This window comes from Arabidopsis thaliana, chromosome 3 (assembly GCF_000001735.4).
Source record: "Arabidopsis thaliana chromosome 3, partial sequence".
Lineage (NCBI taxonomy): Eukaryota > Viridiplantae > Streptophyta > Magnoliopsida > Brassicales > Brassicaceae > Arabidopsis > Arabidopsis thaliana.
In genome coordinates, this window is record NC_003074.8 from 14,051,613 (window position 1) to 14,066,286 (window position 14,674).

General features: G+C 35.3%; 4 pseudogenes across 4 annotated transcripts; 2 read left to right on the plus strand and 2 right to left on the minus strand.

The window, feature by feature from the left end:
- Nucleotides 1–554: 554 nt before the first annotated feature.
- On the plus strand, nt 555–4,079 carry AT3G33575 (annotated as a pseudogene; the record flags this gene model as incomplete). Its single annotated transcript has 1 exon — nt 555–4,079.
- A 15-nt stretch (nt 4,080–4,094) lies between these two features.
- Nucleotides 4,095–4,487, minus strand: AT3G33572 (annotated as a pseudogene; the record flags this gene model as incomplete). The annotated part of the gene is made up of 1 exon: nt 4,095–4,487.
- Nucleotides 4,488–6,695: 2,208 nt separating this feature from the next.
- On the minus strand, nt 6,696–8,332 carry AT3G33570 (annotated as a pseudogene; the record flags this gene model as incomplete). Its single annotated transcript has 1 exon — nt 6,696–8,332.
- Nucleotides 8,333–9,270: 938 nt separating this feature from the next.
- On the plus strand, nt 9,271–13,012 carry AT3G33565 (annotated as a pseudogene; the record flags this gene model as incomplete). Its single annotated transcript has 1 exon — nt 9,271–13,012.
- Between the last annotated feature and the right edge of the window lie 1,662 nt (nt 13,013–14,674).

Here is a 14,674-nt window from a genome sequence, read left to right on the forward strand (position 1 = left end):
CAGTTATCTGCTAATTATCCTGATTTTTATCATATTTTTTTATAGGGATATATTTGTCATATAGATTTTAGTTGAAAAAAAGTTACTTAAATAAATGGTTTTAATGTGTACATGCGGATTTTTATCTATTCTGCCATCATCTGCGGGAAAAATTTTCATTTTGCCAATCTCAAAATTGATTTTCGTTTTGAATTTTTTTTAAATAGAGAAGCAGAGGGATATTACGAAATAACCTTGTTAAGTTAGGAAAACTACAGGATCCAACCACAAATCCAAGGATAGCTCCAGGATCCGACCCATTGTCACTAGGTTTTCCCCCAAATCAAAACTTTTAACCTAACTAATATTTTTCGAAAATCAATATTGTCGCTTTCTCTTCTCCGATTAACTTAAACGGCGATTATTCCGGCGATTCTTGGAAAATTTTGTCGTTTTCTCTTCTCCGATTAGTTCACCGTCACCGGTTTCATCTCTACTTCTTCACCAAATGATTTTGCTAAGTCGTTACCGCTGCTGTTCCAAACCGCCGACGTTTGTCACTGCCGTCGTTCCAAACCGCCGATGTTCGTCACCGCCGTCGTTCCAAACCGCCGTCGTTTAGCCGCCGTTACCGCTATACTCTTGTAAGTATCTTATTAGTTTATAAAGTGAACGGTTTTTTATTTGAAATATTAGATGTGGTTTTTGTTGTGTTGATTTGAACGGTTTCTTTGATTGTTGTGTGGTTTGCAAGGGAATTATGGTTCGTGCAAAGTTAGTCAGTCCTACTTCGAGTGAGAGTGAAGATGAGAGGGTCACGATCCGTGAAGTGGATGTGAACCGAGAAGAAGTGGTAGAGGAAAACAAAGTGGAAGACGAAAACTGTGACGAAGAGCATCCGGAAAACCTTAACGAACCGGAAGAAGAAAAATCTGAGGTATATACAAATATCTGAAAATTTTATGTGAATATTGATATAGTGTATAGGGACAACTATAAAATAATTAGTACAATTTAATAGTATAGTTTTGTGTGATTGGTGCATGGATATACGTTAACATGATCAATCATACATTGGTTTGCATTAGAAAATTGACTTCTGAAAAAGTTGATAATGTTGTTCTGAGATAACTAGTACAAGTAGTACAGCGAAATATTAATTTTATGGTTGTGTATGAATTTTCAGAAAATTAATGATGAGGAACCAATGCAACCTCAGGTGATGGAAGAAAGCCCTGAAGAAGAGGAAAAAAGAAGGGGAAGAAGAAAAATCTGAGGTAACATTAATTTCTGAAAATTGTGTTTGAAAGTAGTGTATATGGACAACTAGAAAACAATTAGTACAAGTTAATAGTATAGGTTTATTTGATTGGTGCATGGATTTATACGTTAACGTGATCAATCATACATTGGTTTGCATTAGAAAATTGAATTCTGAGAAAAGTTAATAATGTTGTTCTAAGATAACTGGTACAAGTAGTACAACGAAATATTAATTTTATGGTTGTGTATGAATTTTCAGGAAATTGATAACGAGGAACAAATGCAGCCTCAGGGGATGGAAGAAAACCCTGAAGAAGAGGATAAAGAAGGGGAAGAAGAAAAATCTGAGGTAACATTAATTTCTGAAAATTGTGTTCGAAAATTAAAAGTAGTGTATAAGGACAACTAGAAAACACTTAAGACAACTTAATAGTATAGTTTCAACTTATGTGATTGGTGCATGGATTTATACGTTAACGTGATTAATCATACATTGGTTTGCATTAGAAAATTGAATTCTGAACAAAGTTGATAATGTTGGTCTGAGATAACTAGTACAAGTAGTACAGCGAAATTTTAATTTTATGGTTGTGTATGAAATTTCAGGAACTTGATGATGAGGAACAACCAATGCAGCCACAAGGGATGTTCTTTGGTCCAAGCGAATACCAGAAGACGTGTAAGGTAGGGACGAGATACACTGTGCAGCAGATAATGAAGTATTTGGAGGGGTTTATAGAAGATTTGTCATGGTTCAAGGCGCATTCACAGTTTAGGAATGTATTCCACATGCCTGAGGAGAAAAGCCACATGACTCAAGGCATGGGGATGCTTTTGCTTCGCACAACACAAACAGAGATGGATCGGGAGTGCTGGTTTGTGGTTATTGGACTGCCTACTAGGTACTCCATTAAAGAGCATGCGCTCTTATGTGGTTTTGATTGTCATGAGTACCTGAAGGAATTGCAGCCGAGTATTAAGATCTTGGATGCAGAATTGAAGTTTGCCAAAAAGATCTTTAAAAAGGTATTTGGGATTAAGATCATTGATGTTGAGAAGAAGGTGGATGAAATGAAGAATTGTGGAGAAAGGAAGAAGGCGGATAGAAAGAAGTTGGCTATCTTGCTTTTTTTGTGCAAGGTGATTGCTGCGAAGTCAAAGGCTGATGAAAACATTTAGCGTTTCTTGCTGAAGATTGTTGATGATGTGCATGCATGCGAGACATTCCCATGGGGTCGTTTCACATTTGATGGTTGTATGGAAGGGATTAAGTCGGTAATGAACAACATGAAAGGGAAAGCAAAACTGCAGACTTGTTTCTCCGGATTTATTTTTCCATTAGAGGTAACAATTTAGAGTATTATATATAATGAGATGCATTATTAGACTTAAAACTAATACTTATGTGACTTTTAATTTGAATGTGTAGATTTTGCCATTTGAGGCTATTCCACATTTGGGACAAAAATTTAGAGACCCTGTAAGGTTCGAGAATGAGTGTCCGAGAATGTGTAAGAGCAAATTCTCTAGTAGTGTCATGAAAGGGTTCTCGTTGGAAGAGATAAACGAGGAGCTTGGAAGTGTAAAGGTAAGAGTTGTCCTAGTTATATCTTATTACATGTGACTATGAGCTTTAATATGATTATTTTGATGTTTGAGTTTGTACAGGTTATCTCTAGCATTTTGGAACCGGATAACGAAGAGAAAGATTTGTTGAGACACATTGTAGATGGTGATGATGCTGATGATGGGATAGGTTTCGTTGATCCGGTTTTCGATAGCTGGAGAAACCGTTTGATCAAAGAGAGGAAGAGAATCTGGTGGAAGGACATGTTTGAAGCGGATGTGCGGGCTCGAAGCGGCGAGCAAATGGAGGAAGAACATGTCTCAGAGAATGTTCCGAGACATGTTCTGGATGTTTCGGGCAGCAGTAGCTCTTTGAAGGAAGTGATGGAGATGTTGGCGGAACACAATTAAAGGCTTTTAACCATTGAAAGGAGACAAGCCGGTGAGAGTGTGCCTCCATTTGAGAAGAAGGTGAATTCCGATGTGAATAAGGAGAAGAAAGATGGTGGTAAGAATGAGAAGAACGTGAATGTGGGTGTTGAGACTGATGGTGTTGAGACTGATCGTGTTAAGACTGAGGGTTTTGAGACAAAGGGTGTTGAGCCTGAGGCTGTTGAGACCGAGGGTGTTGAGCCCGAGGATGTTGAGACGGAGGGTCTGAATACTGCCATCGTTCTTTATGCTGCAGGCTCTCCAAAAGGTATGTTTTTTTGTCAATTTTTGATCTTTTTAATATATGATGTTAGTTGGTTATGAATGGTTCCCTTTTCTTTTGAAGGACATGTTCATGATGAGACCGAAAGTGGATAAAGGCGATGATGAGACGTCGAAGAAGGAAACGAAGAAGAAAGGGAAGAAGGGAAAAGGGAAGTGCAACGATACGAAGAATGACAAGAAAAAAAGAGATGAGGATCCTGAAGACGCGGATGAAGGTGGCAAAAAGAAGCGTAAGGTAAATCAATCGAGATTCCACAAGCCACCTTATACCGTAGAGAGGATGAGAAGGACCAAGTAGTTTATAGAGAGGTACAACTCAATTCCAAAAGCGGTGCAAATTACAAGTCAGAAATAGTACAAATGACTTCAAAACAAGTACAAATGAATATATCAAGAGGTACAAGTAGTTTATAGAGAGGTACAACTCAATTCCAAAAGAGGTACAAATTACTTCAAAACAAGTCAAGAAAGTACAAATGACTCTAGAAATAGGAATTCAACATAGTTTCAAACCTTAACATACTTGTTGTAACATAAAAAGGAAATACTATCAAGAGTCAATTCCCATTTTACTTCTTTCCAAGTGCATCCATAAGCCTTGCGATCTCTGCATCTTTCTTGTCCAAGCGGTCTTTGAGGTACTCAATTTCAACACGGATTTGGTTAATCTGGAGACGATTACTATCACCTCCATATTTGAATGCATTTTGAATCAATTCCCTGTGCTCGCCAAATTGTTTGTCGATGAAAAAGCAATGCTCGTGAACGTGATAATTATCATCTTGACCACTCATTGGACATTTGAGAAATGTCTTCTTTTGATTGCCAATAATACGCTCTGAAAGGTAAAGTTGTTTACCAAAAAAACAGTTTGTGGGAACACCAAAATCACCATCGTATTTGTAAGGATCATCGATGGATCGTTTCTCTGATGAAGAAGGTGACCAATAACTAAACGGCATTATTTGCTGTAGCCAAACACATGAAAATCAAAGGGGATAAATTCCAAAATCTAAACCCTAAAATCCAAACTAGATCTTTAAGAAAATCAAAAATCTAACCCTAGATATCAAACTATCATAAACGGCAACCCTAATTCATTGCAAACCATAATTCGATGCAAAAGTGGGAAAATCAAAACCCTAATTTATTTCAATCCAACCCAAAACTTACAGCTGGAGCTTAAACGGATGTCAGAGAACTTGGATCCGGCAGCTGATGCGAAAGATTCGGTGGTCGGCGTCGGCGGAGGTTCGTCGTGAATGTTCGTCAGCACTGTTGTTCGAGAACTCGGCAGAGAAGGAGAGAAGAAAAAGAGAGAAGAAAGGAGAAGAAAGAAAGAGAGAGAAAGAAATGTAATTTAATGAGAAAGATTCTCTTCTTTGAATTGAAATTTAAAATACATAGTTTGAACACACAAGAGTTATTACCAATAAACGTGGAATGCGGGCCCAGACAAAAGACTGCGCATTAGCCATAGTTGTTCAGTTATTCAGTTGTACGGTTCTCAAGTTATTTGTACTTTGTGGAAGTTTTAATATTTAGAGTTGGACTTCATAAATATCATTAACTTATAGTTGGACAGATGATATAAAATGTTTAATAATAAAATCTAATGTTTTAGTTATACAATTTGTATAAATATATGCGTTTCGCCATGTTTATGTCAAGTTGGTCCAACATGATACAATGCATACCATATAATGTAAGAAGTGTTTTTTGAATTGATGAGTAAAATATTTTCAAATATTTTTTAGATCGTATGAAAATTAGTATAAGTGATTAATAAATGTTTCAGAACCATGTATGATTTGTACCAAAACATGTAGGACTAAATTAATTTTGTTTTGTTACAAAAAATTATAACCAAATAGATTTTAGTGGATAAAATAAATAAACTGTATTTGTTTCATAAATAGTCAAAATTAATAATTAAGATTTTGAATTTAGTTTATTCCTTTTTCTCCTACAAATATATTAGAAATTATCTACATATATATTTTTGCAGCCATTTTGTGAAATAAATCCTGTAATTGGGACTTATTTACAATGGCTGCCACTGGATTTTAATGTTTGTTTTTGATAATTAGAAAACAAATCTTCGAATTAAATATTTAACATTTAACAATGTTCCCTAAATCTCTCCACATTACCTACACGATTAGTTCCTAAAATAAAACTTCCAAAATATTTAATATCATTTAATTACTACAAAATTATCATTTTTGATATTGCTTTTCTCCATGACTATACCAATCCGATTATAATCATCAAATCGCAGAGATATTTGATAGCATTTACTTACTACAAAATTACAAAATATTTAGACAATAATTCATAAACATATCATAAATAAGATCAATATTAATAAAATTAATGGTTTTTTTACGGGACGGGTTGGCGGGACGGGTTTGGCAGGACGTTACTTAATAACAATTGTAAACTATAAAATAAAAATATTTTATAGATAGATACAATTTACAAACTTTTATGTATACTAACTTTTAAAAATAAATTGTTCCCGCGGTACACTGCGGCTTAAAATCTAGTAGTTTAATTAAAAGTGGAGAGAAGTGTATTTTTCATACAAAAACTCATAAACAAGGTAGTTTTCAAAATTCCCTAATAATTATCATGTATAGAAAACAACAAAAAAAGTTTTTGATATAAGAAAAATATTAAAATTAAATAAAAAGACTTATGCAAATTTATGTAAAAGAAATAATACTAAAATTAAATTTCTTTCTAATATATATAGTTGATATTTTTATACAATTATTAATTTATCGAGTCTTAATTTATAGAGGTTTTGTTGTAAGAGATAAACATGAAAGAACTAGTACAGACGGTACAAGAATACGATACAGACATAACAACACTTAACAAAATTCCAAAGTACTTAAAAATGAAAACATAATACATGAAGCAATAGTACAGACGGTACAAGTACACGGTACAGACATAACAACACAATACAACACAAAATATACATTTAATTATCAGTCGGACTCCTCGGGCTGCAACCACGCGTTGATATTAATCCCAGGCTGAAACTTGTTATTAGTCTTCTTTCGACGACGTTCCACTGTTAATGGAAACTGGGTTTCTTGATTTCTCCCTGGTTTAGTTGTGGTATCCGGCAGTAAGACTATCAATTGTCTTATCTCATGAGGAATTTAGCCGCCGCTTCTTCCTTCTCAGTTTTCACCCTTACTTTTACGTTTTGAGACAAATGTCAAACACAATGGCCAAGTCTCGCGTTTGGAAACACATGCATAACTGATTTGATGATGCTTTGATGTCTATCACTCACAAAAACCAAACCTGGTTCATCCGGTATAACGGTTTTCAGCTTGTTAAAAAACTACGACCAACTAGCATCGTTCTCCCTATCAATTACAGCAAACGTAATGATATAATTGTGATGATTAGGATCTTGGGCTGTTGCGAAAACTAGCATACTGCCGTATACGGTCTTAAGAAAAATGGCGTCCACAATAACAAATTTCCTCATAACTTTAAACCCTTCAATGCAAGCACCCAAAGCAACGAAGAAGTACTTGAACTTTTGTTGTGCATCAACTTCCACATATGATATTGTCTCGGGATTCACCTCCTTTAATACGTACATATAAGAGTACAAGTTGGTGTAGCTTTTTTCAGGACTACCACGCACATCACTAATGTGTTGTTTTTTCCCTCTCCACGCGGTAGCATACAAAAAATGCAAACCCATTCTTCCCCGAACAATACTCATTATGCTTTTAGGTGGTGGAGTTTGAAACTCAGCTGGATAATCCTCATGCAAAATAGACGTGATTAATCGTGGTATGCCGGTATGTTTACAATTGCTTGAGGTCTTAAAAGACCGCTTGCATGAGTACATCTTCCTCTGAACTTTAACACCGAAATAATCTGAGCTCTTTACTTTTGCACATCGTAAATACTATTTACAACCTGTTGTTATAGATTGCCGACATCGTAACATGAGTCGCTTTGGATCTGACTCTACAGTTGCGGTCGCAAAACAATACTTATTTGCAGCTCTATTAACCAAATCTTGCACGACCTCCTTAGAAACAAATTCTTGGTGCAATTCAATCCCCGTTCCATCTTCCCATTCCTTAACACTCTGACTTTTCTCACTACTCTGACTTCCTTCACCAGCACATGGAAGCTCATAATACTTAATTCTACCATCAATACCATTATCTTTATCAACATCCATCTGGCTATCCACATGCTCCCTACCTTCAATAACTACATTCTCCATAGCCTTTTCAAAAATTCGGCTATCAGCATTCTCAATAGCCTCTTCTACACAATTAGGCTCTTCAATAATCGGTTCATCATTCACACAATTACCTCCTGCAATTTCTACTCCAAAAATCGTCACTACTCCACCATTTTCCACATCAAATGCATTCAACTCCTCAAAATTAACACCAACTGAACTTCTTCCCTCTACCCTTGAAATTTGTTCCACCCTCTCAGATTCTTTATTTACTAATTCCACGTGCAAAGCTGGTCTAATTCCCTTAGCATTCACTACCATTATATACCCTAAAAAGTCATCATCATCTACAATAGATGTCTCTCTCTCAGATGTGCATAGAATGTAACTCAATTTCACCTTCCTTGAGGTTTCATCTATTCCAATCTTCTTGCATATCTTTTCTACTAACAACGAGTATGTTACCTTTGACGTCTTCAACAATACACCGCTTAAAGAATTGTTTGAAATCCACTCATGCTCTTCTGAATAATACTCATTGTCAAATTGTATGAATGTGTGTTTGTTCTTCATCGCTTCCTATAATTACAAATAAATTATTAAAACACAATAACGTAATCATTCAGATTTAGACATAATTGTACCTATATTATATCTCACTAATACCATTTGTACCACCTGTCCTATTGTTTGTACCCCTTGTACTATTATGTCTCAGTGTTACCATTTGTCCCAGTTGGTCAATTCAGGGTTTTACAAATCGTTAATTTTGATTGAAGACTCACTGAACTCTATGATTCAAAACGATACAACAACCCAGAATGAACAATACAACAATTTTATCTTATTAACAACTAACTCAAACAAGAAATTCACATTAATCTACAAATCAAAAGGAGATCGGATTTACTTTTGCCGGTGAGGAGGAAGCTAATTTTGGGAGCAGATTTTCGTCTTTGAAGCTACAGCGACCCCGAAAGCTAACTCGGCGGTGAAATCGGAGCTCAAGTCGCCGCCGAAATCGAATCTCAAGTCGCCGGCAAAATCGGAGCTTAAGTCGCCGGAGGTATAAACATTATGCGGGAAATGGAGCGTAAATGAAATGGAATTAACCTTTTTCTTTTTTTCTTTTTTTACTAATCATTTATTCTCAATTACTCATTAAGGAGCTAAGGGTAATTGCACACCCTTGAGTGGTACTCACAATAACTAGTGGCACGTTAGAATTTTTTTCAGTTTTGGTGGCAGAATAGAATGGTGAGGTTATTATCGCCGTGATTATTGTCGTTGTCCCATTTTTATTGGGCTTCAGAACTACTCTCTCAATCATAGTCGAATTGAGCTGAGCCTTTGTCCATAGATATTTCCATTTTCTGTCGGTGGTGTATTTCATCTTGTAATTGTTCTGTTCTTCCGTTTGTAATTATGTTTGATCAGTCGGTGATCTGTTTAATCGTTTCGATCTGCTAGATCTGTGTTGGTTTGGTTCTGTTGATAGTTTGTTTCTAAAGTCTGATATGGATATACATAAAGCGCTTCAAGATATGTCAATTGCAGAGGAGAAGCCTCTTATTCTCTCAAATCATTCGAAGTTTTTTTCTATAAAGAGAAATCAGTGGTGTATTTTGGGTCGGTTTTTGAATCCTACACATCAAAGAATGGCTAATTGAATATTAGACATGCCTAGAATTTGGAGATTGTCCTCTAGAGTTCGGGGTATTGCCTTATCGCAGGAGAGATTTCAGTTTATTTTAAACTCTGATGTTGAGTTAGATGAAATCTTAAAAACAAGGGTTTGGACACAAGACGATTGGTGTGTTGTAATGGAAAGATGGATTGAAAAACCTGTAGATGATTATTTGATGTTCATTCCAGTTTGGATTCGTCTTCGTAATATTCCGGTTAACATTACACAAAGGAGACGATTAAAGAAGTAGCAGAGTGTGTTGGGAAGGTGTTACTGGTACTTTTTGATCCTGAAAAATCTCAAGCTCAGGATTATGTCTGTGTTAGGGTTCTCTTTGATGTTAGGAATCCGCTTCGGAAGTCAAAAGAAGTACAACTTCCTACTGGTGAAATAGTTGCAATAACCTTTGATTATGAGAGAATTAAATGTTTTCATTGTCAAAGGCTAACTCATGAGGGAAGAGTTTGTGTCTGTTTCTTCAGCCAAGTCATGTGTTAGTTTCTAGTGAGGTTTCTAAAGTCACAAATAAACAAAAAGGATTGTTTATAAATGATGGAGGCAAAGCTATCTCCAAGCAAGAAACTCCTATACTACTAGCTGATGCGATGAAGGCTTCTTCTTCATCAAAAAATTCGGACTTCTCCAAGGAGTTTAATGATGATCTCTTCTTAGGTTTTTCTGGTTTTGATTTATCTACAGGTTTTAAAGCAAACATGTCTGATGCTGGTTCTTCAGGGTTAAGTATGAAGCAGAAAAATCCTAAGAAAAGGAAAATTACTTTGTTACGATAAACTAAATCCAAATCGGATGGGTCGGAGGGAGATCAAGTTAGTTTTGATGATTCTGAGAATCGGTTTGCTAAAGTGTTCAAGAGAAAAGTCCATGTTACATGGTCAGAATCTTCTGCTTGTCTAAAGAAAGATAAAACTACGGTGGTTCCAAGTGAACCGCCGTTGGATCAGTAAGGCATTCTAGGTTGGAATTGTCCGGGTTTGAGGAATCCCTGGACAATTCGGTACCTGAAAGAAATGCGAAAATAACATTTTCCGGATATTCTATTCCTCATGGAGACAAAGAATAAAGGTGATTTTGTTTTGAAAGTTTTTAGGTGGCTTTGTTATGATAAGTATCGTACAATAGAACCTGAAGGAAAGAGTGGAGGTTTGGCAATTTTTTGGAAAGATAATCTGGATTTAGATTTCCTTTTTGAAGACAAACATCTAATTGATTTGCAGATCTCTCATGGTAGTAAGAGATGGTTTGTTTCATGTGTTTATGATAATCCTGTGGCGAGTCTTAGATCTTTGTTGTGGGAGAGAATTAGTACTTTTGGTCTCAAGAGAAAAGAAGCGTGGTATATGATAGGTGACTTTAACGAGATTCTTTCTAATGCGGAAAAGTCAAGAGGTCCTCTTAGGCTGATATCTTCCTTTAGACCCTTTAAAGATATGTTTACTGATTGTGGGATGCATGAATTGGGAAGTACGGGGAATAGTTTTACTTGGGGCTGTATAAGGAATTATCAATGGATTCAGTGTAAGCTTGACAGATGTTTGGAAATCCAGCTTGGTTTGCAATGTTTCCTAATTCTCATCAATGGTTTTTGGAGAAATTAGGTTCTAATCATCGACCTGTGTTAGTCAAATTCATTAATGATCAAGAAGTGTTTTGTGGGCAATTTCGATTTGACAAAAGAATGGCGGATGATCCTAATCTTGCAAATGTTATTCACAGTTCTTGGAACAGTGAAATTTCAAAAGGTACTCACTCTTCTATTTTTAGTATTGTAGAATATCGTAGAAGTATTAGTATTTGGAAAATATCTGCCGATTTTAATGCTAAAAATAGAATTCAGAGATTGAGAAAGGTGTTGAATGATGGGCTTAGTGTTAGATGTCCTTGCTGGGAAAGAATTTATAAGATTAAAGAGCAATTGGGTGTTGCTTTTAGTGATGAGGAAATATTTTGGCGACAAAAAAGCAGAGAGAAATGGATGTTTGGAGGAGATAAGAACACTCAGTTTTTCCATGCTAGTGTGAAATCCACTCGAGTTAAAAATTCCTTGAATTTCTTGCTGGATAAGAAAGGTGTTGAACAAACATTAAATAGAGAAAAAGAACGTCTTGCTTCTCTATTTTTTTTAATGATTTGTTTAAATCTTCTTCTCCTGCTTTGCTTTCACCTTATTTAGTTGGATTTCAATCTAGAGTTTCTGCTTCAATGAATCAACGGTTAACTAAGGAAGTAACTAAAGAGGAGATTTATAATGCTATTTTTTCAATTAATGGTGAAAGTGCTCTTGGTCCAGATGGGTTTACAGCACTTTTCTTTCAGAAATACTGGTCAGTTGTGAAGGTTCAAGTTATTGAGGAGGTATTGGGATTCTTTAAATCAGGTGTTCTTCCAGAACAGTGGAATCATACACACTTATGTCTCATTCCAAAAAATTTGAATCCTTAGAGAATGACAGATATTCAACCGATCAATTTATGCTTAGTCTTATACAAGATTGTTTCTAAGATCATTTCGAGTAGACTGACAGTCTATCTTCCAGAGATAGTCTCACCGACGCAATCTGCTTATGTGGCTGAGAGGTTAGTATCTGATAACATTCTAATTGCTCATGAAATCATGCATGGTCTTCAGTCTAATAATGTGCTATCCAATGAGTTAATGACTTTTAAAACAGACATGTCTAAAACTTATGATAGAGTAGAATGAAGTTTTTTGGAAGGAATTCTGTTAGCTCTAGGCTTTGATAAGAAGTGGATTTCATGGATTATGGGTTGGGTATCTTCTGTTTCTTAATCAGTCATGATCAATGGGCAACCTTTTGGTTACATTAAACCTAAAAGAGGCATTAGACAAGGAGATCTTTTGTCTCCTTTGCTTTTTATCTTGTGTATTGAGGCCTTGATTCATTTTCTCAATCAAACAAGCCGAGAAGGTAAAGCTGCGGGTATTCAATTCAATAATTCAATGCCATTTGTTAATCATCGCCTCTTTGCTAATGATACATTGTTTGTTTGTAAAGGTAATAAAGAAGAATGTGAAGAAATGTTGAATTGTTTGTCTAAGTATGAAAGAGTTTCTGGACAGATGATCAATTTAGATATATCTGCAATTACCTTTGGAGTAAAAGTGGAACAAGAGATGAAAGAGTGGATCAAGCGAAGATCTGGGATTCATTTAGAAGGTGGAACAGGTCGTTATTTGGGGCTACCAGAGTGCCTCAGTGGATCTAAGCACCAATTGTTTGGTTTTATCAAAGACAAGTTACAGGACCGGATGTCAGGATGGTATGCAAAATCTTTATCTCAAGGTGGCAAGGAGGTTTTGTTGAAATCGATTGCAATGGCTCTACTAGGGCTATGACGCGTTTTAAGTTGCATGTTAGTCTCTACAAAGATCTTACAAGTATTATGATGGATTATTTGTGGAACAATTTGCAAAATACAAAGAAAATTCATTGGGTAAGTTGGCAGAAGCTTACAATGCCTAACTTACTAGGAGGGTTTGGTTTTAAAGATCTTCAATTTTTTAATCAAGCTCTCTTAGCTAAGCAAGTGATAATAGGTTTTTAAGATCAATTAATCCTAAAGCACTATCATGTCGTTGTAGTACTGAAGGTTGTCAATCCAAATGAGTGTGATGCTAGCAATCAAGATGCAATCAGAGTTCACAGAGTCAAGTCAAGCAAGAACAGGTTTTGGGGTGTTCTAGCAGTCCTAAGTGAACATGCAGGAAACAGAAATTCAAGCAGACAATTAAAACACTTGACCAACACAGCTTGTTGCCAAGCACTGGGTGTGGTCGAGTAACAGACAGAAAATGTAACAGAGATACTCGACTGCAGGGAAAAGGGGATTTTCATACCCGTACCTTTTTTGGAGTGTATTTTCATACCTAAACAAATTTGTCGGGTATTTTCATACCTAAACCGTATATTTATTTGAATTTCATACCTCAACTTAAGAAAAAGTATAAAATTCAAAGTCAAACTAACGGGTGTTTGTCAACTTCGTGAAAACGATGAGTCAACGGACACGTGGATTATGACGTGTCTAAAACGACGTTGTTTTGCATAATAGACGTTAAAATGATAAAAAAAAAAGAAAAAAAAAAAACTTGCAACAGACGGGAATCGAACCCACGCCCTAAGAGCATCGTTACTGATTACCAAACCATTTTAACCAACAATATTTATTGGTTATACGTCAAACGTTTAAATATATAACGGTAATGATTTTGTGTTTTCTCATTAATAAAACGAAGTCGTTTTGAATTGGGGGAAATGAATCAAATTTTAGTGTTTCTAATTGAAATCAAATTATAGAATGTGAAAAATCGATTTCAATTTGAAAAATTCTAAAATGTAGAATGTTAAAAAATTTAGAATGTAAAATCTTTCTAAACTGAAACTGAATAAATTTTATAATAGTTTTGTATTTTCTCATTAATAAAACGAAAACGTTTTGAATTGAGGGAAATGAATAAACTTAGGGTTTGTATTTGAAATTGATTTTTCATATTCTAGAATTTCAATTACAAACCATAAAATTTAATTCATTCCTCCTAATACAAAATAATTTTTATTAATGAGAAAACACAAAATAATTACCCTTATATTTTAAAACGTTTGGGATATAACCAATGAAAATGGAGATGGAATGTTTAGACACTCCGTTAAAAGACATTGAGGATGCAAGTTCGACACCTTTGTTTTGCAAACAATTTAACACAAAACTGTTATCCTTATATATTGAAACGTTTGAGTTATAACCAATAAAGTTTGTTGGTAAAAATGGTTAGATTCTCCGGGTAAAGGTTTAAACGACGTGGGTTCAATTCCCGTCTGTTTCAAATTTTTTATCATTTATAAACGTCTGTTATGCAAAACGACGTCGTTCTAGACATGTCATAATTCACATGTCCGCTGACTCAGCATCTTTACGGATTTGACTAACACCCGTTAGTTTGACTTTGAATTTTGCACTTTTTCTTAAGTTGAGGTATGAAATTCAAATAAATATACAGTTTAGGTATGAAAATACCTTACAAATTTGTTTAGGTATGAAAATACACTCTGAATAAAAGTATGAGTATGAAAATCCCGTTTTCCCCTCGACTGCACAGTCTGTTGTCAGAAAACTGGGTGGTCGAGTATCAGGTCGAGTAACAGGAAAAATGCAAAAACTAAGCAATATGTAACAAGATGCAGTAAACAA